Here is a 25,389-nt window from a genome sequence, read left to right as displayed (position 1 = left end):
AAAAATTAAATATTTTAATGATGACATAGGCAAAAAAATATTGCAAAAACAAATAAAAACCATTTAAAGCCTGAAATGGAGTTCCAGGCAAGACAATCTGACCTTCTCAGAGCCTGCTTCAAGAAACAAAAACACTTCCTCATGCCAAGCATGCTCTGCATGAGCTGAGCTTGCTTGGTCTCAAGCTGATGACAGTAGCTTTTCCTGCTTTCGACGAAACAAACAATGCAATGGGGGAAGATGGTTCCCTGTCAGGGCAATTCTTTTTTCTTCCAACTGGGATATCAGCTGCCTGCCTGGTACCTGAGCCCATTCACAAACTGGGCAAGGCTGGACAAGCCATTTCACCCAGCATGAAAATCCTACCACAGCTGGGATGTGCGAGGGTTGAAGGAAATACTGCTTTGTGCTGTTTGGAAATTATTCACTTGGGATAAAAATATATGTTAAATATATTTTTATCCCAAGTGAAAAAATAAATATATGTTTAATCCCACCTTTCTCAGGTGGGATTAGCTATGCTTTGGTGCTCACAGCAGTTGACAAGGAGGTGACAATGGGAGAACAGGATGTGTTGTGCTGCTGTCTAAAAGCAGAAGGGTAGGTGGGAACCTTCAGGCAGGTTTCTGCCTGCAGTGCTTCTGGTTTGGTACACCTGGCCTGTGGCAGGCAAACCTGGATTGCCCTGTGTGTCCTGATGAAGCTGGGCAGCACAGGGCTGAGGTCCCAGCAGCCACCAGTGTCACTCTGTGTCCCTGTGAGCGGGCAGCATGGGCAGAGGCAGTGCTGTGTCTGGAGGTGGGTGTGGGCGAGAGGAGGGAGGGTGGGCAGATGTGCAGGGACACGTGGGCTGAGCAGAGAGCGCAGTGTGTGAGTGGGACCACGAGTGCAGGTGACATCCCTCCCTCCTTCCCTCCCTCCAATGAGCACTGTCCATCCCATCCCCTCCAGCCTCCGCCCCCAGGCTCCGGCCAAAGTTCCCACCCCATCCAATTGCTCCAATTAGTGCTGTGGGGTTTTTTCCTTTATTAAGAAGGTGGCTGGGGACCTGCCTGGTTTTGAGTCCAGCTCCCTTTAAGCTGTCCCAACCATGACTGAGGTTAACAGAGTTTCCTGCCCAGCAGCCTCTTTGACAAATTAGAGAGAACCAGTGAGGCACTGTCAATAAACTTCTCACTGTATAGATTTTGTCCAGCAGAGCCTGAATAAATTGGGTCATGCTGCCATATGTAATCCATGCACTTGAGGTTTGACCTGGCTCCTGTGCAAACCAGTGGGCAGGGATGTGTCTGGGAGCTGGACTGGAGCTCCGGCTGAGACAGCTGAATTTTGAAAGAGCTGGGGTGGAGCCGTGCCGTTCATTTTTGTGGACCAGTTTCATTTGTACGGGAAGATGATTGATGTCTTCCCGCGGGAGCTTTTGTCTGTGCTGGAGTCTGTCTCAAACAACATTGCCAAGATACCTTGGGGCTGGGTTAGGTAATTATTTTGTGATTAGATACTGAAATCAAATAAATAAGTTAATCATTTTACAAGTTCAGAAGAAAATACATTTATTTAATCTGAAACTTCTTCACAATAGCAATGCATAACTCTGTCTTTTTCTGCATGGTGTTGGCCTCAGGTCAGATGATTTCCCACAGAACGATTCACTAGCATTCCATGGCCCTGGTAATGCAAAGTCACCTGTTATGAAGGAGGCAGGATTCTTGTCCTTCTCTCCTTTGGGCAGTTGATGAGAACCCTGCAAGTGGTGGTGATGGGCCATCAGTTTTCACAGTTCATATTGGCAGCACAGAAAAGATTACTGCACTAACAGGGGAGACTCCTCTTTTGAAAAGAGGCTTTAAATGATGTCAAGAACCACCACAACGATATGGTTTTTACATAAATAATAATTAATTACATGTAAATCAGACTGTTCCCCACCCCTTCCATTAGTATCGTCTTTGCTAAGCTCTCTGTCTTGTTTCTGTCCGCTCACTCTGAGTAGTTGAATGGCAACAGACATCATTTGCAATGCTAACGTCAGATACGGGTCAAAATGGACAAGGAAAACACAACCCGGGGTTTTATCAATGCAATAACAACTAGTTCTGTCTAGAGATGGCAGTGTACTGGGGTTTAACCTCTTCACTGCCACAGAGCCAGAAACAGCAGGAATTTACTTTTCTGGTTTCCTGTTCTGCTATTTCTAACTTATTTTCAGCCCTTTCCTTCTCCTGGCCACTTTCTTTTTTTCCCCCCTTCTCTCCCCTTTCTGGTGTTTACTAGAGCATCTGGTAGTGTTTATCTCCCAAGACACAGGAGACTGTTGTTTTCATAGATATGTAACTAGCCTAAAAGCTTTAATCTTTGTTGATGTTGGACTTTTGGATTAAAAAATAGTCATAATAGTGGAAAAAGTTAAGATGAAATAATGCTTCAGCATAGAACACTTTTGAGACAGCATCAACAGAAAACCCTTTGCAGGGACCGCAGGGACAGCTGCAATTACTGCATCTCCCTCACAGGCAATGCTGAACTTGTGGGGAGAGCAGGGAGACCAATTCCCTGAGATGAGACTGCTTGTTCCACTGGAAGCTGAAAGTGTGGCATGTCCTCATGGAGATTTCTGCATGTGCTCCTGCAGCAGGAGTTTAAGCAGACCCAGAAATGCCAACAAGATGTTAGAAATCTGTTTCCATCTCTGCTGGCTTCTTCCAATGCTGCCTTCCAGGAAGGCAGGGAAGGAGCTAATCTGGCTTTTAGCAGAGTCACACTGCACATGACCTGGGGTTTGAATCCCCCATGGAGTAAAGGCTGTGCTTGAGGTCAGAGGAGGAGATGGTGTTTTGGATTTGGTCTCTTGCTCTAGAGAAGCACGCTGGTTTTCCTCTGAAAGCTTCAGAGATGCTGAGATTGGGTTAATTAGAAGTTGTCAAGATACAGCAAGAAGTGTTGCTGTCATCAGAGAGATGTAGAAAGTGTTACAGAAATTGGGTAGCAAAAGGCAGGTAGGTGTCTGCTATCTGCAGAAGATCTTATTTGCTGCCTTCCCAGGGGACTAGGCACTGTCCCAAACCTGCAGCAAAGTCAGCTAGGCTGGAAGCAGACCTGCAAAATCCGGGTGGCTGCTGCTTTCCTAGCAGGAATATATTCAGTTGCTAATATTGTAAATGCTTGCTGGTACATTTTTATAGCAATAGCATTTATGTAACTTAAGATTTTTATGTAATTTAGGATTTTAAATTAAATGTCTTAATTCAGGTGCTACATACCTCACTTTCCACCCCTGCTCTCCTGCTACGTAAGGTGTAAACCTGACTGTAACCTCTCCCAACTTTTTGGGATAAAACATTTTTGGAAAACCCTCACTTTGGGAAGGCAGCAAGCCGATGAAAGGGAGCTTAGCAGTAATGAACCAAGCTAATAAATTACCTAGTGTCACCTTAGGATGGGTCTGTGGCCGCCTGTCACACAGCAGCACATCAAGCTGGAGATGCACAGTCGGTCTCTCCTAACCTTTGTACCTCCTCCTGCTAACCAGGGAGCTGGTTCTGGAACAGACCCGGCCTGTGGAGTCCTGCAAACTGAAGGGTAAAATATTAATAAGCCAAAGAGGAGCTGGAGGTGTCAGTGAGGCTCCTGCACACTGCAGCCATGGGGGAGAGTGCTGCTGGTCTCCACACAAAGGGAATGGCAAACGGTTTCTCCGCAGAAAATTTCACCCGACCAATTTTTTTTGCATGCAAAAATGCAGATTCAGCAGCACCAAAACGGTCTGTGCACACATGCCAAACTTGTCATTTATAAAAACTCAAAAAAGCTCTGACAAATGCTGAAGCTGTTAGTTTTGACACTTCTGACATGAAACACTTTGATTTTTCATTTTGAAACTACTTTGTGTTCAAAATGTCCTTTAATTTTATTTTCAAGCAAGGGGGTGTGTGTCTTTTTTCTTATTCCCCCAAAAAATCAAAATTGAAATGAAATCTTCGGATTGACTCAACATGAAATTGTTCTTGGATTTTTGATTTCAAGAGGCTTTTTTTTCTTAGATGTGTTTGGCTTCAAGTCACTTCTTTTTCACCCCCAAAATTTGCCAGTTGGTTTATCAAGAACCACAGCGAACATCAGCCCCTTTGAAGGGGCGCAGCTGCCACAATAGAATATTTTTTTCATGGCTGTCAGTTGCAGAAAGAAGGGGAAAGAAAAAAAAGGAGCCTGCTTTTCCTTTCCAGGAGATTGAGTTCATTTTCTATCTGACAGGGATAAATAATAAACAGTATTTTTTTTTTTCTGCTGTGAGGGATTGTGTTACGTTATCTGTTTAAACATTCCGTTACATTTTAGTAATGTGAATAATGATTATTCCTGTGCTTCTGAGCTCTCTCTCTTGGCTCGGGCGCCGGAGGTTCAGGAGACACCTGGCATTGTTGACAGAGCGCTGAACTTGAACGCCTCTCACTGTGACAGGGCAAGCCCAAATATTTTGGGAAGAGTCCTTGTTATGTTACGACAGGGGTTGGTAGCACTGATGCTGGGGACAGGTTTTGCTTTAATACAGAGCTGATTATGCTTTATTATTCAGGGAACAGCGTGAACTTGGGCAGGCGGGCTGCTGGGAGAAGGAGAATTGCACTTGGGCACTTCTTATTTGTAGGATGTGCTGAAGGTCTTCCAAGAGATGCTGTCTGTCAGGAGAGGTCAGGATAGGAGGCCCTGAAAGATGTTTTTCTGTGGGTGAGAAAGTGGAAGAAATAAAGCTTTTTTCAAAATAATATAAATGTTTAATGTAGTCCCTACATGTAGACAAATACCTGGGGAAGAGCTTGTATTAAAATACCTTTTTAATCATACTTTCTGTCCCTCAAGGTGGTGTTTGCTTCCTACAGTGTACATCTTCCCTCTTTTATTGGTTTCTTCTCCTGAAGTCAAGCTGCATCTTGGCAGTGCTTTGTGCATCTCCAGTGCTGCACGAGTGTCCAGCTCGTGGTGTTTCATCAGCCATGGACTTTCAGCAAGATTGGATGGGTTGTGGCGTTTGCCAATTCACGTACGGCATGTAATTATATTCAGGAAGCAATAGGAATTAAATTACATTAATTCCCATGAATATTCATTTAAGAATCTCGACCAAATTCAGGCAGATTAATAGTCCAACGAAAATACAATGGCTATTCATTGCCCCCACAGGAAAAGGAAATATGTATTGGCTGGCAGCTCAGGCCAAATGGAAATGTGCTATAGAAAAGTTATCTCTAGGTGGCTTCTGGTACAGTGGCGGCTGGAGGGACACCTCCAGGAGCAGAGAGGATTAGTGTGGGTACGGACGTGGGGAGCCTTTCCCATCCAGCAGGAACCCAGAGGAGTCTGGGGTGAATCCAAGACTCATGTCTCTGCACTGCCCATGCAAATCCAAACCAACTCTGACTGCAGTGGAGCTTCTCTGGACTCACAACAGAGCAAAATGTCATTTATTCTGTGCCTGACTCCCGCTGCCCTGTGTGTGGAGCCAGGCTGCAGCCTGCTCTGCCTGGATTGTGATGCTGCGGGGCAGCACAGCCATTTCTTTGCCTTACAAGCAGCACCAAGCTGGCTGTGCTGCTGGCTGCCTGCTCTGCCATAGCCAGCCCAGCACCAGCCCTCAGGGTGGCTGTGGGGCAGCCCTGTCCTGCCAGGCACCTCCTGGCACATGGAAGCTCAGTTCTGTTCCAGCTTGTCCTCCCAGCACAGGCCAGGACATGGCTTCTACTGTGGCCAGGGAAACTGGGAAAGAATAATAGCAAAAGCAGATGACGGATGCAAATGCGTTTGCAACTGAGGGATCAGAATTTGGTATGCTGGAAACCCCCCTCCCCATCAACAATATTTCATTAAAAAAAATATCTGGGTTTGGTTATAGCTCTCATTTGGGAGAAGTTATTATTTTCATTTTGCCAGACAAGCCAACTTGAGACCTTAGCTGTGTCACATTATCTCTTTGTGGGACTTCCCCAGTTGGAGAACAGATCTTCCACTAAAGCTGGTGCAAGTGTTGCCAAGAGCATAGGGCTTTGTCTCTAAGCTGATGTTTACACCTTTTAAAACTCCCCCTCATAGGCAAGTTGACCTTTCCTGCCCTTGAAGTTCTCTGAGCAAAAGAAAGGTCCAGTTATTTTACCTTGCAGGTGTACCATGTGATGGGTGGAGCTGCATTTTCTACTTTTTTGTAGGTTATTTGTTGCCAGACTGATCTGATTTGCCCTGACTACACCAAAAACAAGGAAATGTGGAAAGCAGCAACCACCATTTTGCCAAGAAGGGGTTTTGCCTCAAGTTGCAGTATGAGTATACTCACAGGGCTGCTTCTGCTTGTGCTTGTGCTTATTTGAAACAAAAGTCAGATAATCATAAAACCAGGCTGTAAATCCAATGTGCATTCCTCTTTATGTCCGCCAACTTTTCGGGGCAGTACATGGTGTGTATCTCATCTTTTCATGTCTGATGTAAAAGGTAAAATAACAGCTGAGTACCCACATGGGCTTTGCACCTACGCAGCAGTGCCAAGTGGGCCAGGAACCCGCCGTGCAGCCTGGTGATGTGCTCTGCAAAGCCTCATAAACCAGTGACTAAGGCAGAAAGGACTCCAAAGCCTGGCTCCTGGGACATTGAAGGTGTGGCATTACAGTAGCTTGGAAAACATTCTGACTTTATAACAAGTAACACCTATAATTACAGAGGCGTCATCACCTTCATTTTTTTTTTTTTTTTAGCTAACAAGCTGTAGTTGTAGCCTGTGTACATCCCTGCCAAAATCTGTGAAGCATTTGCTCTTGGGATGGTTCTGCCGGTGGTGGGAATATCAAGCATCTTTCTCCAGGCACTTGTAAAACAATACAGCAGTAAACAATTCAAGCACAATTAGCAGCTACATAGGCAGAAGGGGAGGGAGAAGTCCCACCGCTGGTACTGTCTGTGGAATTAATAATGTTTTACAGAGTTGATATACTGGTTTGGATGTGTGAAGTTAAAAACAGGAGATGAAGAAGTAGCCAATAAGCATTTATTCGAGGATGAAATGTAAAACAAGTATTGTTTCTTAGCGGTATAGGGGAGAGTGTTCAAAAAATGCTATTTTAACAGGTTTAGCTCCTTTTTCTTCCTACTGAAGAAACAGATGAACTAAAAGATATAACAAGATGATGCTCGCTTTTAAAGCTGGTGGTCCCGCCCGGTGACACAAACCCCGGTGTCTCCTGCGGTACCGGGGCTGCAGAAGCGGGATGCTGAACGCTCCGCTCCCGGCTCTCGCCCGTTCCCGGCCCCGAGCGCTCCCCGCCGGTCTGAGCGCACCGCTCCGGCAGCGGCGCGAGCATCACCTCCGCAAATATTTATTTGCAGCGATTTTCCTCTCTCAATTATTTAAAATATAATGAATTACGCATAAGTACCTCGCTATTAGGGTAATTCCAGGTCTTAATTGCTGCCAGCGCGGCTCCCGCCGTTCTGCCGGGAGGTGGCGCCGCGGGCCCGGCGCTGCTGCCGGAGCCGCCGGGGCCGGGCCGAGGACGGGGAGCGGGCACCGGGACTAGGGGAGAGGCTGGGCTCTGCGCGGGGCTCCCGTGGTACCGCTCCTGACAGTGTGTGAAACTATAGCCCCCGGCCCCGGGTCAGGCCTGCGGGCAGCCACACGCGATCGCCCAAAAAACAGGGAGGGAAGAAAGCCGGGCGGGTCAAGGAAAGAGTTTTTTCCCCGAACGAGTCGGTCGGTCGCTCGGTAACTTCGCGGCCGCCCGCTGACTCCCGCCCGCAGCGCCGGGCAGGACGCGCTCCATCCCCGCGGGGCGCCCGACGCCCGAGCCCCGTCCCGAGGGCGCCGCGGTGCTGCCGGCAGCGGGCCGGGGTCCCGGGCAGGGCAGGGCGAGGGGCTGCCCGGCGGGGCCGCTCCCCTCGCCCGCTCCGGCCGCCGTCACGGGAGCCCCCGCGCCGCTGAGGTTCCAAATCCGCGCTAAGGCCATCAGTGCTGTTAAAATTCGCGGTGCGCGAGTGCCGGAGCCGCAGGGCTGGGGCAGCCGGGTGGTCCCGGCTCTCCCCCTTCTCGCGTTCTCCCCGCGGGCGCTGCCACCCCTCTCCTCGGGGGCCCTGACGGCGCGGCCGGAGCGCTGCCGCTCCGCGCACCCACCGAGATGCGGACCCACCCCCGCGGAGCGGCTCCGGGCGGGCACCCAGCCCCGTCCCCGGGACGGTCAGTCCCGCTCAGCGGCCGGTGCGCGCCGCTGCGCACCCGCGCAGTGTGTCTAAGCGGTGTTTGCGCCCACAGCGGCGGGCGCTGCGGGGGGAACGCGGGCAGCGCCCGCCTCGCCGCTCCGCGCAGGTAAGGCGGCTCCGCGGGTACCCGCGGAGGGCAGTCCGGGATCCACCGCATCCCTCAGCTCCGCCGGCCTGATGCCCCGCTGCCCCCCGCGCGGCTGCAGAAAAGTTGGTAGGGGTGCGCAGCGCTGCGCCCCCGCCGACGGAGCGGCCCCGGCCCAGGCGCGGAGCTGTCCCTCGGGGTGCGGAGGGGTGCGCAGGGATGCGCAGCGCTACGCACCGCGCTCCACCGCCACTTTCGCTTCCCCGTGGGGCCGCCCCGCCTCCCCCGGTCCGGCCCCCCCCCCGCCCCCCCGGCCGTCCTCCGCGGAGCTCCGCGCCTGCGGGGCTCTCGCCCTTCACCCCCTGCGCGCTTCACCCCCCGCTTCTATTATTTTATTTTTTTTTATTATTATTTTTCCCTTGCGCCGAGCCTTGTTTACCCAGCAGGTGGATGTGACGTCAGAGACTGACAACAGCAAAAAATAACAACATCTCCCTCCGCGGGGGTGTCGCGGGCCGCCCCCGGCCCGCCCGCGCGGGGCTGCGCGGGGCGGGGAGGGGGCGCGGGGCGGCGCGGGGCGGGGGCGCGGCGGGGCGGCGTGCGGGGCCCGCGGGCGCGGCGCCGGGCGGAGGGCTCTATTGTTATTTACCGAGCGGCGGAGCACGCCGCCGCGCCGCCCGGGCTCGGCGTGCCGGAGGGACGGGAGGGAGGGACGGGACGGAGGCAGCCCCGCGCCGCTCCGCGCCGCCGCCCGCCCGCGCCGCGGCCGCGCCGTGCTGGGCAGCGGCAGGGCCGAGTCCTGCGGGTGAGTCCGGCGCCCCCCGACACTTTCCCCGCTCCTCCGGGGCTGTTGCACTTTTCCCCCCGCCGGCCCCACGTGCCCGGCCGCCCCTCCCCGACCGCCGCCGCGGTACCGGGGGGGTGGGGGGGTGTGGGGCGGCGGTGCGCGGATGCGGAGCCCCCTCCCCGGGCTGCGGGGCCGTCCGCACCCCCTCCCCGCCCACTTTGGAAACTTCCCCCCCGCCCCGCGCTGCGCGCACTCCCCGCCGTGGTGGGATGCGGCGCGTCCCGCCCCCCTCCCATCCCCGCTCGCGCTTTCCGCGTGTTTTCCGCCGGGTCCCTCCGCGCCGCCGCGCAACGGGCGCGTACGCCCCAACTTCTGCACTCGGGGCAAGAAGTTGCGGTGGGGCCGCGCCCCCCCCACCCCCGCGCTGTGCCCGGCTGCCCGTTCCCCCTTCCCCGAGCACCTGTTGCGGCTTTACGCCCGCGCAGCCCCTTCCGCAGGCGCGGAGCTCCGCGCAGCGCATCCGCCCCCACCGCGGGTCCCTGGGACGCGTTGCGCCCATCCCCCCCATTTCTTTTCTTTTTTTTTTTTTTTTTTTTTTTTGAAACGAAGTGTTTGAATAAACACCCGCGCCTCCCCGGCTCAGCCCGGCGCAACTTCTCACTGCGCGGGTGCGGACCGCGCATCCTTCGCGCGCGTGTGTGTGCGCACGTCCCCCTCCCGCGCAGCCCCGCGGTGCGGAGCCTCGGGACGGAGCCGCGGCTCGCTGCGCGCCGCGGAGCCGCCGCCGGTGCCCGGTAAGTAGGGCCGCCCCGCGCACCTGCCGGCCCGCGCTGCGCGGCCGCGTCCCCGGGCAGCGGAGGGGTGCGCGCTGCCGGCGGCCGAGCGGCGTGTCCGCGCCTCCCTCCTCCCCACCCCCGCCCCGCCGGTTTGTGGGTTCCTTTCTTTCCTGGAAAAAAAAAAAAAAGAAAAAAAAAAAAACAAAAACCCAAACCAGCCCAGCGAGCGGGGCGCGGGCAGCTGCGCGGGCAGGGCCCCGCGGGGCGCAGCGCAGCCCCCTCCGCACCGCCCGGTCACTATTAATGACCGCGCGGCCCCGGCGCGGAGAGCATCGCCGGGCGGGCTGCGGAGCGCCGCGCTTTCAGCGACTCTTCTGCTGCCACTTCGCTGTAATGATTTTAATTGCGTGTTTTTGCTTTGAGTGAGCCAAGCGGAGCGAGATTACTTTTTTTGTTTTTTTCCTTTTTCCCCGTCCTTTTCCCCCCGGTTCCCTCTAAGCCCGGCAGCGGCGGCAGCGCGCAGCCCTCCCGTCCCTACCCGAGGCATCTGCCGCCTGCGAGCGCTCTCCGAGCCGCTTCTGTAGAGAAGCTGGAGCCCAACTTCTGTGCTCAGAAGTTTAAGGTTTCATTTTTAGTAACTGTTCTCGGAGTGAGTAATGGATGTGTACTGCTCGTAGCGTGTCGTCTACACTGTATAGCCTGCTGATTTCTGGGGTGCTGGATGGTTCTAAATATTAAAACAGTTTTCTAAACTGTGTTTGCTTTCTATACAGTTTTTCTAAACTTGGATTTTACCTGATTTGACCAAATGTTGATGTCACTAGTGACAGCTGCTTAATTAGACAAAGTTGCAAGCGTGTCATCGAAGAAACTTTTTTGCCTGTGCTGGTAATCCACAGTTTACTTTAATATTTTGGAAAACATGCATTTTGCTCGGTTTAATATTATTTTTACAGTTTTTGTTACTGCTGAGAAGCTCTTATGTTTTGTAAGTTTGAGAGAGCCTGAAATAACTCAAGTTCCCAGAGAAGCGAGTGTGGGCAAGGAGGTACCGTGCATCTCGGCAACTAGATTTGGGGGAAGACAGGGAAATTGGGGCTACTCCTTTCAACTTCTCTCCTCTGAAGCTTTTCCCCTGCACATTTTGTTTGAACTATCTCCCAAACATATTGAATGGACCAGGGCACTGGGGGAGGAAGCTCTCCACTAGTTACCATTCAAAAGGTGTCGGCTAAAATCTCATTGCAAAAAGGTATTGTAGCTTTAACATCTTGCATTGGCAGCATTCTTCCCCCTTAGTCTTTGGATTAGTCATTGTATGAGAGACAGGAAAAAAAAATCACTTTTTTTTTTTTTTCTGGAAAAAGTAAAGTAAACAGCCTCCAACAAGTGAACCTTGACAACCCAGATTAAGGAAGGCAGGAGAGATCAAACAAAGCTGCTGCTGGGCTGTTGTCAGGAGCTGCCTCACTGAAAGCTCTGGACTATTCGATCAGGCAGCAAGGCTATATGTTCACTTATGCAGAAATGGACCATTACAAATGCTGATCTTTGTTGTGAAACCAAAGGATAACTCTGAGAAAAAATAACTACTATTTCAAACAAGGCTTTCTGTTGCTTACGATTTTGATTGCAAAGTTAGTTTTTTGTGCATGGGCTGGGGTTTGGGGTTTGTTTGTTTTTTTTAAAGTGATGATGGTTAGAAGTGCATTTTTACACTTTAAGAGGGGCTTAGGATTTGATTATGTTTACGCTGTCTAGAGCAGCAGAGAAGAAGGCATTAAATTAGTGCAATGCAGAAAAACCTAAAAGTTCTGTGGAATTCAGCTTTTATTTCTGGATCGCTGAATTGTAAGGAAACGAGGATTTGGTTTTTTTCTCTCTGTGTGTAAGTTCTGTGTTGGTGTATAATAGAGGAGTTTGGTTCTGATTAGGCACTGTATATTGGATGACTGCATTCCTAGAGTTTGGAAAACTTGTAATATCTTTCCTTCAAACATGTTGCCAAGCAGTCAGGATGGACCTTGGTTTTGATACACGGGGATTTTTGTAAGACTGTGTGTAATGTGTCCTCATGGCTGTATCACAGAGACTGTTACTGTGTAGTTTTTCATGGAAATACCAGTAAAGAGTATTAATAGGCACTTGATTTTACTTCAATAAGCAGTTAGGATTTAGGTACTAATTGAAATGAACCAGGGGAATGAGGTTAGTTTTGTTGTGTGACAGTTTCATGTTTGTATTCAAACACTTGAACTCAAACTTTAAATATGTGTCACTTTCATTCCTTTAAAGTATTCTAAAACAATGGAAATATCAATTTTTAAAAAAATCCAAGTAAGAGGCTGTTACCCTAATGTGTATTAATCAGGAGGCAGACCAAGTGCACATCTGCTGAAGAATTAAGAAATCCTAAATCTTTTTGCATAAGCATTTTTTTAATTAGCAGTGCAGATCTCACAATAACTACTTTATACTTTCTGTAAGGTAAGGTTTCATAACTGTCCTGCATAACTTACTCTAAAGCCTGTAAAGATTTTTTTATGGTATATATTTTAATTAGACAATAAAAACTATGTGCATTAAACATGCACATGTATGCTATTAAGCCATTTTGCGTAATGTGTAATGTTTTTTAACATCTATAAACATTTTCTGCTTAAATCAGTTCCACCAGTAACCGTAACACAGCTGGGTTTTGCCCTGGTAGGAGAAGGAGCAGGGAAGTTGAGCAGGGAATTGTGCATCGGACATTCCCGTGCAGCATACGCCGCAGTGTGCGTTTCTCATGGAGTGGATCACCTTTTTTCAGAGCTAAAATTCGCATTTTCATCCTTGATGGGATATACTGTAAACATTTGTAGCTCCTGAATTACTCCTGTTTCATAGTACTGTAAAAATTATGAAAAAGGCTGGTAGTAAAAAGGTAAATCTATGGAATGTACCTCGTGTTTAGTATTCGTACCTCTTGTGGTCATTTATATTGAGAGATTGAACTGGATAACACAGTTCCTTTTGTAAAATATCCGTTGAGCATGTATTTGTGTATCAAATGGAATAACTTATGCGCACACATATGTAGGATTTGTATGTAAAATACAGTTATTTCAGCAAGGCTGTCCGGTTATTTATGGGGCATAATGATACTTCTGTCATCTTAAATTTTCTCCAAGAAGCTTTAATAAATTTAAATAGATTATATGCTGTCAGAAAATAGTATAAATTTTGTTTACGATTCACTTGCTTTAAGGTACTTATACTAAAGAAGCTCATTTAACCCCAAGACTGAGGAGCATTAAGTGGTGAGAGGAGTCTGCTGAAGAGCTGCTGCTGCCCTTTGCTCTTGTGATAATCTTAAATTACTACAATTTAATTGCAACTTCAAGGCACTGAGCTGAAATATTTTTATGCAGCTGAGCCAGGGCTGAAGAAGGCTCGGTGGGGTTTTTGCAGGTAGCTGGGTGTCTTTTGGAGTTGCAGCGTTTGTTCAGGCCTCTCCTGCCCTTCCCAGCACATCCAGCATCGTGTGTGCAGGGACAGGGTGCCTGGGAGGGAGCTTTCCCGGGGGTTCCCACTGCAGGGGGAGCGGGATCAGGCCCTGCAGGGCTCGGGTGCACGAGGGTTTTGTTTGCTGTCCGTATTTAAGCTGAATTAAATAGTGCATTTTAATTATTCCTCAGATGAGCCTTGCTGTCAGAGCTTTTCCCTGCGAGCCTCTGCTGGGGAAGCAGGTGGGAAGGGGCTGGTGGCTGGAGGGGAAGCCCAGGGGGTGGTCAGCAGCATGGGGACACAGTGGCACCCTGCTCTGAACATGGCTCGTGGGCATGGCGTGGTCTCTGTGTCCCCAGGGATGAGCTCAGGGTGCAGTCGGCCACCCTGGGCCTGATCCAGAGTGTGCTGGCATCAACTGGGGCTTCTGCTGATGTCGCTGCCTTTGGCTTTTGGTCTGTGCCACTAACTGGTATCACTGAAACTTTTTCTCCCCCTCCCTCCACGTATAGTAGCGTGTTTTCACACCCGGCGAGCGCTTCGGCAGAGATGTGATATGCAGGAGAAGCCAGAAAGCATTTGCTAGGTGGAATTCAGAGACGCTGTGCACTAGAGATCAGCAGCGTCTTTGAGACCGTTCTTAGAGGTCCTGGCAAGCAAACTTTATTCCAGAGCTTCGAAAGGTATGGCCAGGCTGGGAGCCCTTAACGTCGTGCCACCGAGGACGCGCGTCAGCGCCGGCCGTGCTGAGGCACAGCGGTGTTCAAATCGTGAGTCTGATTGTTTGTCTGTTGGCCAGAGCCTTGTGAAGTGTCTCGTTGCAAGAAGAGACGGAGAAGATCTCGTGGTTGCTAGAAGTGGTTGGTTTTGCGCTGACAGAAGCGCTGCTCGCAGCCTGCTCGCTGCGCGGTTCGATCCCCGCAGCTCGCTGTGCTGGGAATTGCAGCTCCTGCAGGTAACAAGGTGATGCCAGTGTAGAGAGAGGGGGGGGGAAAACCAGCATGGAATAAACCATGCAGTGCTTAGAGCAGAAACTTAATTGTGGGATCGCTGTAGTCTTTTAGGTTAAAAAGATTTATTTTGTGCTGTAGAGGAATCGGTTGTGCTGTTTTGCGGAGATCATTTATTTGTTGGTTGGGATTTCTGGACTGGTTTAACACGTGCTCTTTTTCCTTACTCCAGCACTGGAGCTCCCAAGTCAGAGAAGCTGCTGGCTCTGTTCGTGTGCAGCCTTCTCTGCAAATGTGCTCTAGGGTTTTGTCTTTCTGTTCTCCTGGCACGGGTCTCTTCCATGCATGCAAGTGAGCAGGCTTATGTCTAATGGCTGTTTGGATGTGGCAAGTATCCAGAATAATCTTGATGACTTTTTGTTCCGCGTCATTCTGCAAATGAAGACGGGATTCTATGGAAAATGGGCAAAGAGAAGAGCATGGGCAAAATCAGTTTCTCCCTAAGAGGCACCTGAGGAGGACTAAATAATTTTTCTCCTCTCATTGACCCTCCTGGTGCTGTTTTTAAAGCATCTCCATTTTAGTGCCTTGAAATTGCAATTAAGTTGTAGTAATTTAAGATTATTGCAAGAGTGCAAAGGGCAGTAGAAGCTCTTTAGAAGTCTCATCTCAACTCTTAATGCTCCTCAGTCAGGGGGTTAAATGAGTTTCCTCAATGTGAGTACTTAAAGTAACTAAATCGTAAACAAAATTTATACTATATTCTGACAACTAATAATCTATTTAAATTACATTAAAGTATGTGTGTGAAAATTTAATTAAAGGCAGAAATACTGTCAAGCCCTGTAAATATCTTGACAGATCTACTGAAATGGAACCCATATCGTAAAATATTTACATAGATCTGATAGGCTACAGTGTTTCTGGGAGTGCTATTCTGAAAATAATTGTGGACTTTTTTCCCTTCCAGTTTCCCATTCAGTTGCAATGGTCTCGGAAAGCAACACAAATAAGTACCCAGAATGTTTTATTGGGATGATTCTCCCGTGTATTGTTTACTGCTAATGGTGCTGTCTGTACAGTGCTTTTCACTGGTGTGTTTTTATTAGGAGAACCTGTTTCCTCACTAAGTTAGTTTAATTCAGAGGCACTGAATTTAAAAAATGGGCACTGAAATTAAAAAACTGGCACTGAAAACTGGGGCTCTGCAGTGTGCGGTGTGTCGGCGCTGGACGTGCCATCTGTGAATCAACTTTCTCCTGGGTTTGTGTCCCAGAGCATGGTGCTGCAGCATCTCCTGCACTGTTCTGACTCTCAGTTGAATTGATTTTTCAGGTAGAAAGAGCTTGCAACCTTTTTTCCAAGGGTTTGAACTCCATATGGAAGTGTTTCCCAAAGTGCACACAGGGCACAGCACCCTCTTGCTGGTGCATCTACAGGCATATCTGCTGTGGTATGTGGTCCAGGCTGTTTTTAAGATGAAGAATGTTTTGCCCCAGGTAAAACTGGGTCTGTCTGAAACTTCAGCCAGACTTTGGCCCTTCTTAAAACCCACTGGCTGGAATTCTGCAGGTGGTTTTGCTGGGAAGGTGCAGCGTGAGCCGCGCTTTCTCACACCCTGTCATGGGTTGGGACAAACTCCAGTTTTTCCTGGCTGGAGTGTAACACCCTGGAGCTGCAGGGTCACAGGAGGAGGATGAGGATTTGGGCATGGAGAGAGGGATGTGATGGGAGCGTGGTGCTGAGGAGCCCGGGCCAGGTGCTGGGCACTGAGTGCTGACAGCCCGACAGAAGGTGGCACAGTGCGGCAGGTTGGCTGCAGCCTCCAATGGCATCGTTAGTTTTCCCCTCTTCGCCAGACATTTCCTTTCATGTTGGATCTGAGTTTTAGCTGTACTTCCCGATCAGTCTTGTCATCTTGTTGCTAACAATTAGGGTCAAGTGTCTTTCCTTGGGCTCTCCACAGTCTTCGTGTTGGTGTCCCTCCCCCAGCTCCCTGGCTAAGCTGTTTGTTCATTAATTAGTGGATGGGGCATATTAACACATCAGTAAACCGGAGTAGTCAGAGTTCCCAAGGCATCTCGGGAAGCCCTCTCTGGTTTTATGTGACCGGACATGCACTATTGCTGATTTAGATAGCGGAGCCGATGATGCCAAAGCGTTGTTAAGAGAGAGATAAATAGAGAGAGCCCAGCAGTAAGCAGAATGTCATGTCTCTATTAAAAAGCTTGTGATGAAGGAAGATAAAATGGTGAGGGGGGATTGCTGGAGTGTTCAGAGCAGCCACTAAACATCTGATCACAAAAATCGATGCTGAATTCCCTTTCTTGCACAACACTTGCCTGCAGAATTCTGTCTGAGCCTGGGTCTGGTTGCAGCGAGCAGTGGAGCCCTGAAAGGACTTTTGTTCTTGCCAGAACGACAGCCACGGGGTTCTCAGGGATTCAGGAGCTGTCTGAGCTGGGATTCAAACATCCCTCCCCAGCTCCTTTTGAAGTGGTGCTCCTGGGATGCTGATGAAGTTGTTCCAGGCTCACGCTGGGGCTTGTTGCTCTGTGCTGCCTCGTACCTTGATTTCCTGGGTGTCCAGGCCACCTGCCTTTCTGCCAGTCTGGAGGTCAGGCCTTGGCAGAATAACACCGAGGCAGATTTTTGTCTATTGGTTTTTTTCCTTGCCTGGGTGCAGGGGCTGCTCTGCAGAAGTGAATAAATGGAACTGATTCTAAAGAAACCAGCGGTCGCAGCAGACAGGAGAGGAGCGGGGTAAATTCTGCCAGTGCAGTAAAATGTTAAATCATCACAGCCTTGTTTGCTGAAAGGATGTTGATCATTCCATTAAGGAGGATTAAGTAATTAACTGATATTTCTTTAGGAGCCCATGTCAGTTTTAAAAAGCATCTTCCTGGTGTTGCACAGTGAATGTGAAGTGTATGTTTTTCTGCTGATGGAAAGCTGGGAGATGAGCTTGAGTGAGACACCTCTTCCTAAGGAACTTCTGGGAATACCAAGGGAGCACAAATAGGGAGGGAGTTTTTCAACTAAAATGTGCTGTTCCAATAGATTTTTGATAGCAGCATTGTCTTTTATGGATTTTTGTCCAGTGGGCCTGCTGCGAACCTCATTTCAAGAGTATTGTGTTTGGGATTAAGAAGTTAAAACCTTCTTCAAGTGTTCCTTTTGGTACTTGCATTTTTATTTTTAATAATAGTTTTTATGTTGTAACAGTGAGCTCACTGACAGTGAGTCATGAACTCTGTCTTCCATGAACCTCATGACAAATCTCTGTTAGCCGCTCGGGCAGCTCATCCAGCCCCGTTCCCACGTCTTATACTTGCGCTGGAAAGAGAAATTCCATTAAAATCACTCTTGTAAATCCTCCTGTGGTAGAAATCCCCTTAAAAGCAGTGCAGTGCAGGGGGCTGTGGGGCATCATGGTGTGGCTTCAGACACTGGATTTGGAGCACATTGAAGCTGGGTTTAGCTTGGTCCCGGGGAGGATGTGCCTGCCCAGGGTTTTGACATTTGCTTGTTCTCAGTTAGGGAAGTGTGTTTTGGGAATGATGCAGGTGCAGGTAGAGCAGCAGGTGGGCAGAGGAGAACAATGACAGTATTTTTGGGACAGTATTTTTCACTGTTCCATTTTTGAAGGATCAGATTGAAGCCCCTGGATGAGAGGAGCAGGGGCTGTGTGAGCGCTCCTGCATCCCGTGCTCCCAAGCTCGCTGCCAGGGTCCGATCCAATTTTTCCCTCAGCAAATCACAGAATTTGGGATTAGCCTCATCAAATCGCTGCTGGTTCTGGTATAATGGTCCCAACCTCTAATACTGCAGTTAGTGATACTGAAACTACACCCAAACTGAAATTTTCTGTGCAAGAGATGGATTCTGGCCGGCAAATAGCATAACCCAGTGGCACCAATTGCGTTAGTATTGATACTTTCTGCTTTTATAACAGCTCTCCTTCTCAAACAGGGCTCCTTCAGACAGTACCATGCAAACTGTTGATCAGTGCACTGTAAATTATTCCTCCCCCTCGGGTGAATTTCATAAATAGTTGTATTTCCATAACACAGGCAGATGTAGCTTAAGTTATGTGGCCTAGGCTCTAAATTCCCCTGTTGGAATAATGGGAGCTCACTTGGATGGACTGAGTTTAAAAAAAAATTAAAAGAAAATCAGTTTGGCTAAATAATAAAGTCTTAGAATATTCATGTGTGTAACATATAAGAATCTCTCTGGATGTTTGTGCAGAACATCATGGCCTGTACCTGCATTAGCAGATTTAGATGAGAGATTTTTCACAGTAAGTTTTGCAATAGTAATAATGTCTTAACAGCTTTAGTAATTAATTTTAATCAGAGAGTTGTCAGGGGCCCTATCCTGCTGTCATGGAATTAAATGAGTACTGGGAGAAGGTGGCTCTGAAATAGCTCGTAATAAATTTGTTTTTGTTAGTTTTTAATGATGTGCCTGTGTATGTGTGTTCAGATAATATATATTAAAGTTTGTAAAGCACCTGAATTGTAGGTTTGGAAAAGAGCAAATGTATTTTTCAGTGATAAATTACTTGATACTTAAAAGGCTTTGAAAGAGGAATGTCAGAAGTATGCAGCAAAATTATTGTTTGTACAAGTATTTTAAAGTTTTTCTCTGGCCTTACCTATTGAAGTTTTCTGAAGTCCAGTAGTGTGAGGAATGATGATCTTGCTCAGGAAACCTTTCTAATCCATCATTTTATTTACATGATTTAACTGAGAATGGAAGAAACCCATCTTGGTATATTTTAGTTGATTTTGTACCATGTTATCTGTTCCGATTTTTTTTCTTCACTTCTATAAAACCAGTATCTGCAGCATTCAAAAATACTATTTCATAGAAGTTAAAATGGAGCATTGCCTGTGAATTAAACTAAAATATCTTAAGCCTATCCAGTGTATTCCTGGCATTAAACAGTCAGAGAAGGCTAAATATTTCCTATTTATTTTTCAGATTGGCTGGAGTATAGTCTTTCAGGAAAAGGGTCCTCAGCCAGTTGAAGGGGAAATCTGATTTTTCAGCAAGTGCTTTATATTTACTGAGGGATTCTGAGTGTGCAGAAGCGTGTTGCGTGGAAATGGAAATTTACTGTCTAGGATTTTTAGGGATTTTAATCGATGCCATTAGATAGAGGCACGCTTATAGAGAGGTAAACTAGTAAATCTGAACAAACTGAAAAATGGTAGCTATAGGTGTCTGGCTCTGTTATCAAACTTGCTGCCTAAGCCAGAGTTTATGCACTGTGATAATGCTAATGACCAGCAGAGCCAATGATGCATGACTGGAGGAAATCAGTGGTATAATCGGGAAAAGTTATCAGGTTTTTGTCATTAAATATTACTGATAAATAATACACTTCATTTTGAGTAGATAGGATGTGTTTAATTCTGATGTGGAGAGTTTCAATTTAATAAGGGGCATTGCTGAGTAAAATGATAATCTTTTGTAATTTAAAGGGAAAAATAAAAATGCATTTGTTTCAGCATAACCTCCTGGCAGCCACCATCCACTGCTGTTGCCTTCACTGGTGTCTGATATTGAGGAATATTCACAGCAGTTTGAGGTGGCTGCTTATAGCAAGGTGTTTTATCTAAGTTACTACTTTGTGCAGAATTAATTGCATGAGGCCAGAACCAAAGGGGTTCTGTTTAGTATAAACTAGGTAAAATCTTTCATTTTCTGCTTAAAAATGTGAATGTTGCAGCAAATATAAACTGTGTGCTCCATGCAGTGATTCCCTACAGAGCAATCTGCCTGTCCAGGCAGTAACAGGAGGGAAGGGATGAGGACAAAAGATAGAGATAAATTAGATCTCGTTTTGCAACTTATCTTTTAAGTCAGTGGGAGAACAAGGAAGAGAAGTAGAGCTTAAACTGAAGGAAGAGGGATATTAATAGTCTCTATAAAGGACAGTTTGCACCAGGAAAAAAGGAAAAAAAATCTGCTTGGCTTTTTTTAGCAAAACAGGCTAACACCCAGAGTAAATCTGTGTCATTAACTGAAGCAGTGCGTGATTTTTAGAGCATCTCTGCTCCTTGTGTGCGCTTGTCCCTGGGCTGGAGGCAGATGTGGTGCAGCCTCTGCCCTGGGGAGGCTCCTCTTGCCAGCTGCAGAACCTCTGTCTGGGTCAGCCCATGGCCCTGTTTGAGCAGATGCCACCAGTTTAGCCCAGCGAGTGGCTTTGTAACAGGGCCAGGATCTTCCCACCACCCCTTGGAGTCGTGCTCGATCGCTGAATCTCAGCTCGAGTTTCCAGAATTAGATGGCACAGTGAGTAAACACAGCGTACTTGCCAGTTCTCACATCCTCTTTTGCAGCGAGTATTGCAGCAAATCCTGCAGGTTTGACTCATCTCTGAAGTTCTTCACTGATATGAAACAGATCTCGTCTGCCTCTCTCAAAAGAGCAGGGAATGTGGCCTCAGCTCCTGAACTCACAGTCCTTCTGGAGATGAACACTGTTTGCTTGAGTTGGCCTCTCAGAAACTTGGGCAGCTCTGAGTAACTTTAGCTGGAGTTATGTGCCTGTATCTGCTGGTAAAATTTGGCCTGCAGTTATCCTTTATTGAAAGCTTCATGGAAATACTTCGTTCTTGCTATGCACAAATATTTACATTCTGGTAGGAAGATTTTTTTCCCCTTCCATTTCTTTGTGGGTTTTTCTTTCCTGGTTGATGCCATAAGCACAAAGAAAGTATAATGCTTTGTCAGGTAACAAGTAATATTCAAGTTTTCAACTTATATTTTTCATAGGCCCGAAAGAAAAAAAAAAGTCTGCCTGTACTGGAAGTATTTGTTGGATTGTAGTGAGCCATCCAGGGTGGGATGGAGATTCTGCTTAACACGTGGGTAAGTTGGCAGGGGAAGGTCATACAGGGCAGAAAACTTTTCTGAGTAAATAAAAGCGGTGTCAGGTACAGCCCCTGTGTTAGGAACAGCACGTCTCAGTGTTTCTGTTCCTCGGTGTTGAATCACCTCCGCATGTTTCAACCTCTGCCTGGTGGTGCTCTCTGCAGATTGAGGAGGAGGACACATCTCACAATGGTCCACACGTGTGCCGTGACTCAGGTGCGCTCACAACTCCATGACATGCGTCAAGTGAGAATTGTTTCCTTGCAAAGCCTTTGCCTCCTTTGTTTTTGCTCAGATGAAAGCTACTTTCAATTTGACTATTTGACAGCGTGCTCGGTGCCGTAGAGAGTGAGGGCTTGGTTCACTTTGCAGTTAAGTAGATTCAGATATCTCAGCTTGTGCCTGGGTGTGCTTCCCATTGCATCCCCTGTGCTTCAGCTGACCAGAGGTGAGACTGCACAGGAAGCTGGATCAGTGGAAAACTAGCTTAAGCAGGGAAAAGATGTTTTCTGCCAGTTGAACATCCTCATTGGATTCTGGAGATCAGAGAAGGGTCTGAAGGGGTCAGGGCCACCCCCTTGGCCACTTGATAGTGTTTGCTGTAATGTGAGACCTCTGCCAGAGGCTTTGTGTCTGGATGTGCTCTTCTCAGTCTGGGCAGAGCATCCTTCCATGCCCAGCTGCCCTGGGGCATGCTCCCAGCAGTGCCTGCTGGTGGGACCACCCTGCCAAAGCTGCCAAGTGTGGGTTTCCCCTAATTGTAAATGTGATGCTGCTCCCTTAGTGCCAGGTACTGAAGTTGTTACTGTGCATGTCCTGGCATCGTGTACTCTTTGGTTTTCCTTCTTCCCTGTGAGCTGTGGATGATGAGCTGGTCCAGAGGCTGGGAATTTGTGATGAGGGCACTGAGATACCCAGGTTACTGGCTGCTGCTGTTTCTTCTTGTTTTTATAATAACTTATCTGTGCGATAAGCAAATGCAGCTGCACATAAAACTCAGTTAAAGCTGTGCCCAGCCTGCTGCGCGCCTGTGGAGTTAGAGAGCCAAGCTGATAAGGAAAGAGGTGGCCAGACCTCAGGAACAGGTTGACCCCAAAAAGGGTGTGTCCCATGCCCTGTGCTCGCTGGGTGCTGTGCAGGATGGGTGTGCTGGGTGTGTGTGGCACGGGGGTGTCTGGGGACTGTGGGTGGCCATGGTGGCTGCGGTGCAGGGACAGCCACAGGCAGTGTCACCAGCATGGCTGCTTGTGAGCCCAGGTGTTGGCGTGCACTGGCATCAACTCAGCCTTCCAGTGGGGGTTTGAGTAAAGCTTTGAATACAGTTTATGCTTTTCCTGCTTTTGATATGGGTGCAGGTGCACATTAATAGGAAGTGAAAGTGGGGGAGCCCCGAGGGAGCCTTGCTCCAGCCATGCCAAGCAGGTACAGCCCACGGGCCTTATCAGCTTGTGATAACCTGGCCTGGTGCTGGCATTCCTGTGCCACAGGGATTACGGGGGCGAGGGCGTGCTGCAGTTTGGCAGGGACCTGGTCCCTCTGCCCTGCTGTGTGCTCAGGGCTGGTCTCCCTCCTCATGTGGAGGCACCTTCTTGTCCCTGAGAGCTTCTCTTCCCTTGCTGTCCCTATGCTCCGATGCAGGTGGATCAGCAGAGTGTTTTGGGAGGGGTTGGCACCACAGAGCAGCACTGCAGGGTGTCCCTGACTGCCCCCAAGCCTTGCTGTGTGACTCTGGTGATGAGGTAAGCTGAGCATTCTCCATTCCCCATCAAAGCCAATGGATAATTCTGGGGGAGGCTGGAGCAGGTAGAGTCCTCAGGGGTGTGGGGAGAGGCTGGGTGCCCCCTGGCCAGGGCTGAGCCCACGGGGCTTTCACTGTCACTGGGGTCCTTGGACACTGGTGGAGGCACACTGTGGTGTGGCCAGGGAAGTGAGACCCAGCCCAGCACCCAGCTGCCTGCCCTGGGGCCTCCCTGGTGTTGCACAAAGTCATTTGCCTTCTCCAGCTGACTTCAGCCTGTTCACTGCCTGGTTTTGCATTGCCTTGTTGAGGAATTGGAGTATGCAGTCTGTGAAGTGAGGCAGCAAAGTGTTAGCCCTCAATTTTAATTATTACCTGTATTTTTGGAAAGGCAGCCAGGATAAAATATTTAGTAGGAATAAAATTCTTGTTACCCACCCTTTGTTCCTGCTTGGTTTGTGCCCTACCTGAGGTGTGGATATCCCTGGGGGCAGCTGATGTGCAGGTGAGCAGAGCTGTGGTCCTGAACCCTTCCTGTCCTTACCCTTTCTCTTCACCATGTGCTGAGGTTCCATATTCTGCATGTGCAATTACTTTATGCTCCTAAATAACCCTCACCTTGCATTAGGGTTATTCACTGCTCATTCTTATGTGTTAACTCCACATCTGATGGGAACCTTAACTGCTCTGTGTGCTCCTGTATTTTCCCCTCACCTCCTGGACCAGAGGGAGGGTTTGTTGCAGGGGGAGCCCAAGCCAGTGTTATCAGGGAATGGGCTCTGCCACTTCCCAGGCTGCACATGCAGTGAGTGCCTGGAAAAATGCCCCTCCAAGTCATGACAAATTAAGCGTCGCAGACAGATGCAGAGATGAAGCTCTGTGAGGAGATGTGTGACTTGGATCCAAGAGTTGTGAGATGTGCAAAGATGGAAAGGAAAGCAAACTTCTCATCCAACACATGGAGGCTGTGGTGCTTGTGCCCCAGGGTACTCCAGTGCAGCCATCCAAAGGCTGCTGAGATCTCTATTGTCCCACTCAGGTCCCTGTCCCTGTCACCACAGTGCTGTAGCCAGGAGCTGGATATGCCATTTTTGTTATTATCAAGGTAAGTAAGGTAAACCCCATTTTTCTCTAGTATGGCAGAATCTGTTTCTAAGTGAGCTCAATTTAATTCCATTTTTCAAAGCAACAAGAGTTATTTCATAGAATTGGGATCATTAAAGCTGGAAAAGACCTCTAAGATCATTGAGTCCAACTGTTCATGGTACTCCATCAATAAATAAAGGGCTGCTTGGAAACCCTGAGCATCCTGTCTGTGCCCCACTGTCCCTGTCAGGGCCTCCAAGTGTGCTGTGTGCACTGAATCACATCTGCTACGTGAGTGGGAATGTGCAGGAGGAGACCAAGACTTCTGAATGGCAGAAAGGAGTCTGAGGAGGAGAAATTAATAGAAGGCAAGTGAAGAATTCTTGCATTCACACAGCTTGTTATTCAGACCCATCATCATGGCAAAGAAATGGGAGGAACCTCTGTTGTCAATTGGTGTCCCAACAGCAGCAGTGTAGGATATGTCTTCCAGCCTGAACTGAAAAAAAAATTTAAAAATTAGGCAGTGGTTGATTACCTCTTGGTTTTAAATAAGTGTAGTATTGAGTGCAAATTAAAAACAACCTTGAAACGGCACAGATTCATAAAACTGTACACTGGGATTTTAAAAATTACCTCCATTGGAATCCTGGAAGCATCTGTTACATAATTAATGCACTTAAAAATATATTCTATTTATGATTAATCCAGCACTGTAGTGTGTGCTAGTTAAATGCCTGGATCCCAGCGTGCAGTGCGAGGAAAGAAGTGCAGTTGTAATCTATTTGATGGTTATAGGAAAGGACATTTGCTACAAATAAATACATTTTCCTTAGTCTTTTTATTTGTCAGGGCCAAGCTTATGTCTGTTGTGCTGAGTTTGTTGACTGGTAAATGTTTTGAGATTTATGCTGATAATTTTGTAGATCTACTGGAAAAAATAACTCAAGAATAATTAGGGAGATTGACCATACAGTAATGTACCACATGGGTGACAACGTTGATGATCTTGGGTATGGTATATGCAATTAACAGTGCTAAGGCTTGGTACTGCAGAGCTCTTCAAACACTCTCTGAGTTACACAAATGCTGTAGGGGATGCACGTCTCTCCTTGCCAAAGTTACTGGATGCCTTGGGTCTCCTCTCCAGAGGAGTACTCCAAGTTGAGACCTCTGGGTGAGAGTGGTGGAGCAGGCACAGCAAATACAAGTATGACTTGACAAACCTCAGCCTGCACAGATATTTTAATCAGGAAGGTTTTAGGGGCTCTGTAGCCTTATTTTTTTTTTGGAGGCTTTGAGTTGGCATCCAGCCATGGGGTCCTGGAGCAGTTTCTGGCATCGCACTTCCTCTGACAG

General features: G+C 48.3%; 1 protein-coding gene and 1 long non-coding RNA gene across 10 annotated transcripts in view; one reads left to right on the top strand and one right to left on the bottom strand.

The window, feature by feature from the left end:
- Positions 1–1,527: 1,527 nt before the first annotated feature.
- On the bottom strand, positions 1,528–9,633 carry LOC143695003 (uncharacterized). Its single transcript, XR_013183867.1, has 3 exons — positions 9,565–9,633; positions 3,421–3,572; positions 1,528–1,744 (listed from the first exon to the last, which is right to left on the bottom strand). It is a non-coding gene; the product is annotated as an uncharacterized LOC143695003 (long non-coding RNA).
- FOXP1 (forkhead box P1) overlaps positions 8,225–25,389 on the top strand; it is a 376,781-nt gene continuing 359,616 nt past the window's right edge. For 5 of the 9 annotated variants that reach the window (XM_077184572.1, XM_054640153.2, XM_077184573.1 and 2 more), the window contains exon 1: positions 8,975–9,122. The gene's annotated coding sequence lies outside the window, so the exon portion shown is untranslated. Of the gene's footprint in view, positions 8,339–8,974; positions 9,123–9,155; positions 9,899–14,119; positions 14,140–25,389 lie in introns of those variants that run through there. The other 4 variants (XM_077184577.1, XM_077184566.1, XM_077184567.1 and 1 more) reach the window with 3 other exon arrangements.

This window comes from Agelaius phoeniceus, chromosome 11 (assembly GCF_051311805.1).
Source record: "Agelaius phoeniceus isolate bAgePho1 chromosome 11, bAgePho1.hap1, whole genome shotgun sequence".
NCBI classification, from domain to species: Eukaryota; Metazoa; Chordata; class Aves; order Passeriformes; family Icteridae; genus Agelaius; species Agelaius phoeniceus.
Note: the sequence above shows the minus strand (reverse complement) of the source record. Positions and strands in the feature narration are given on the sequence as shown.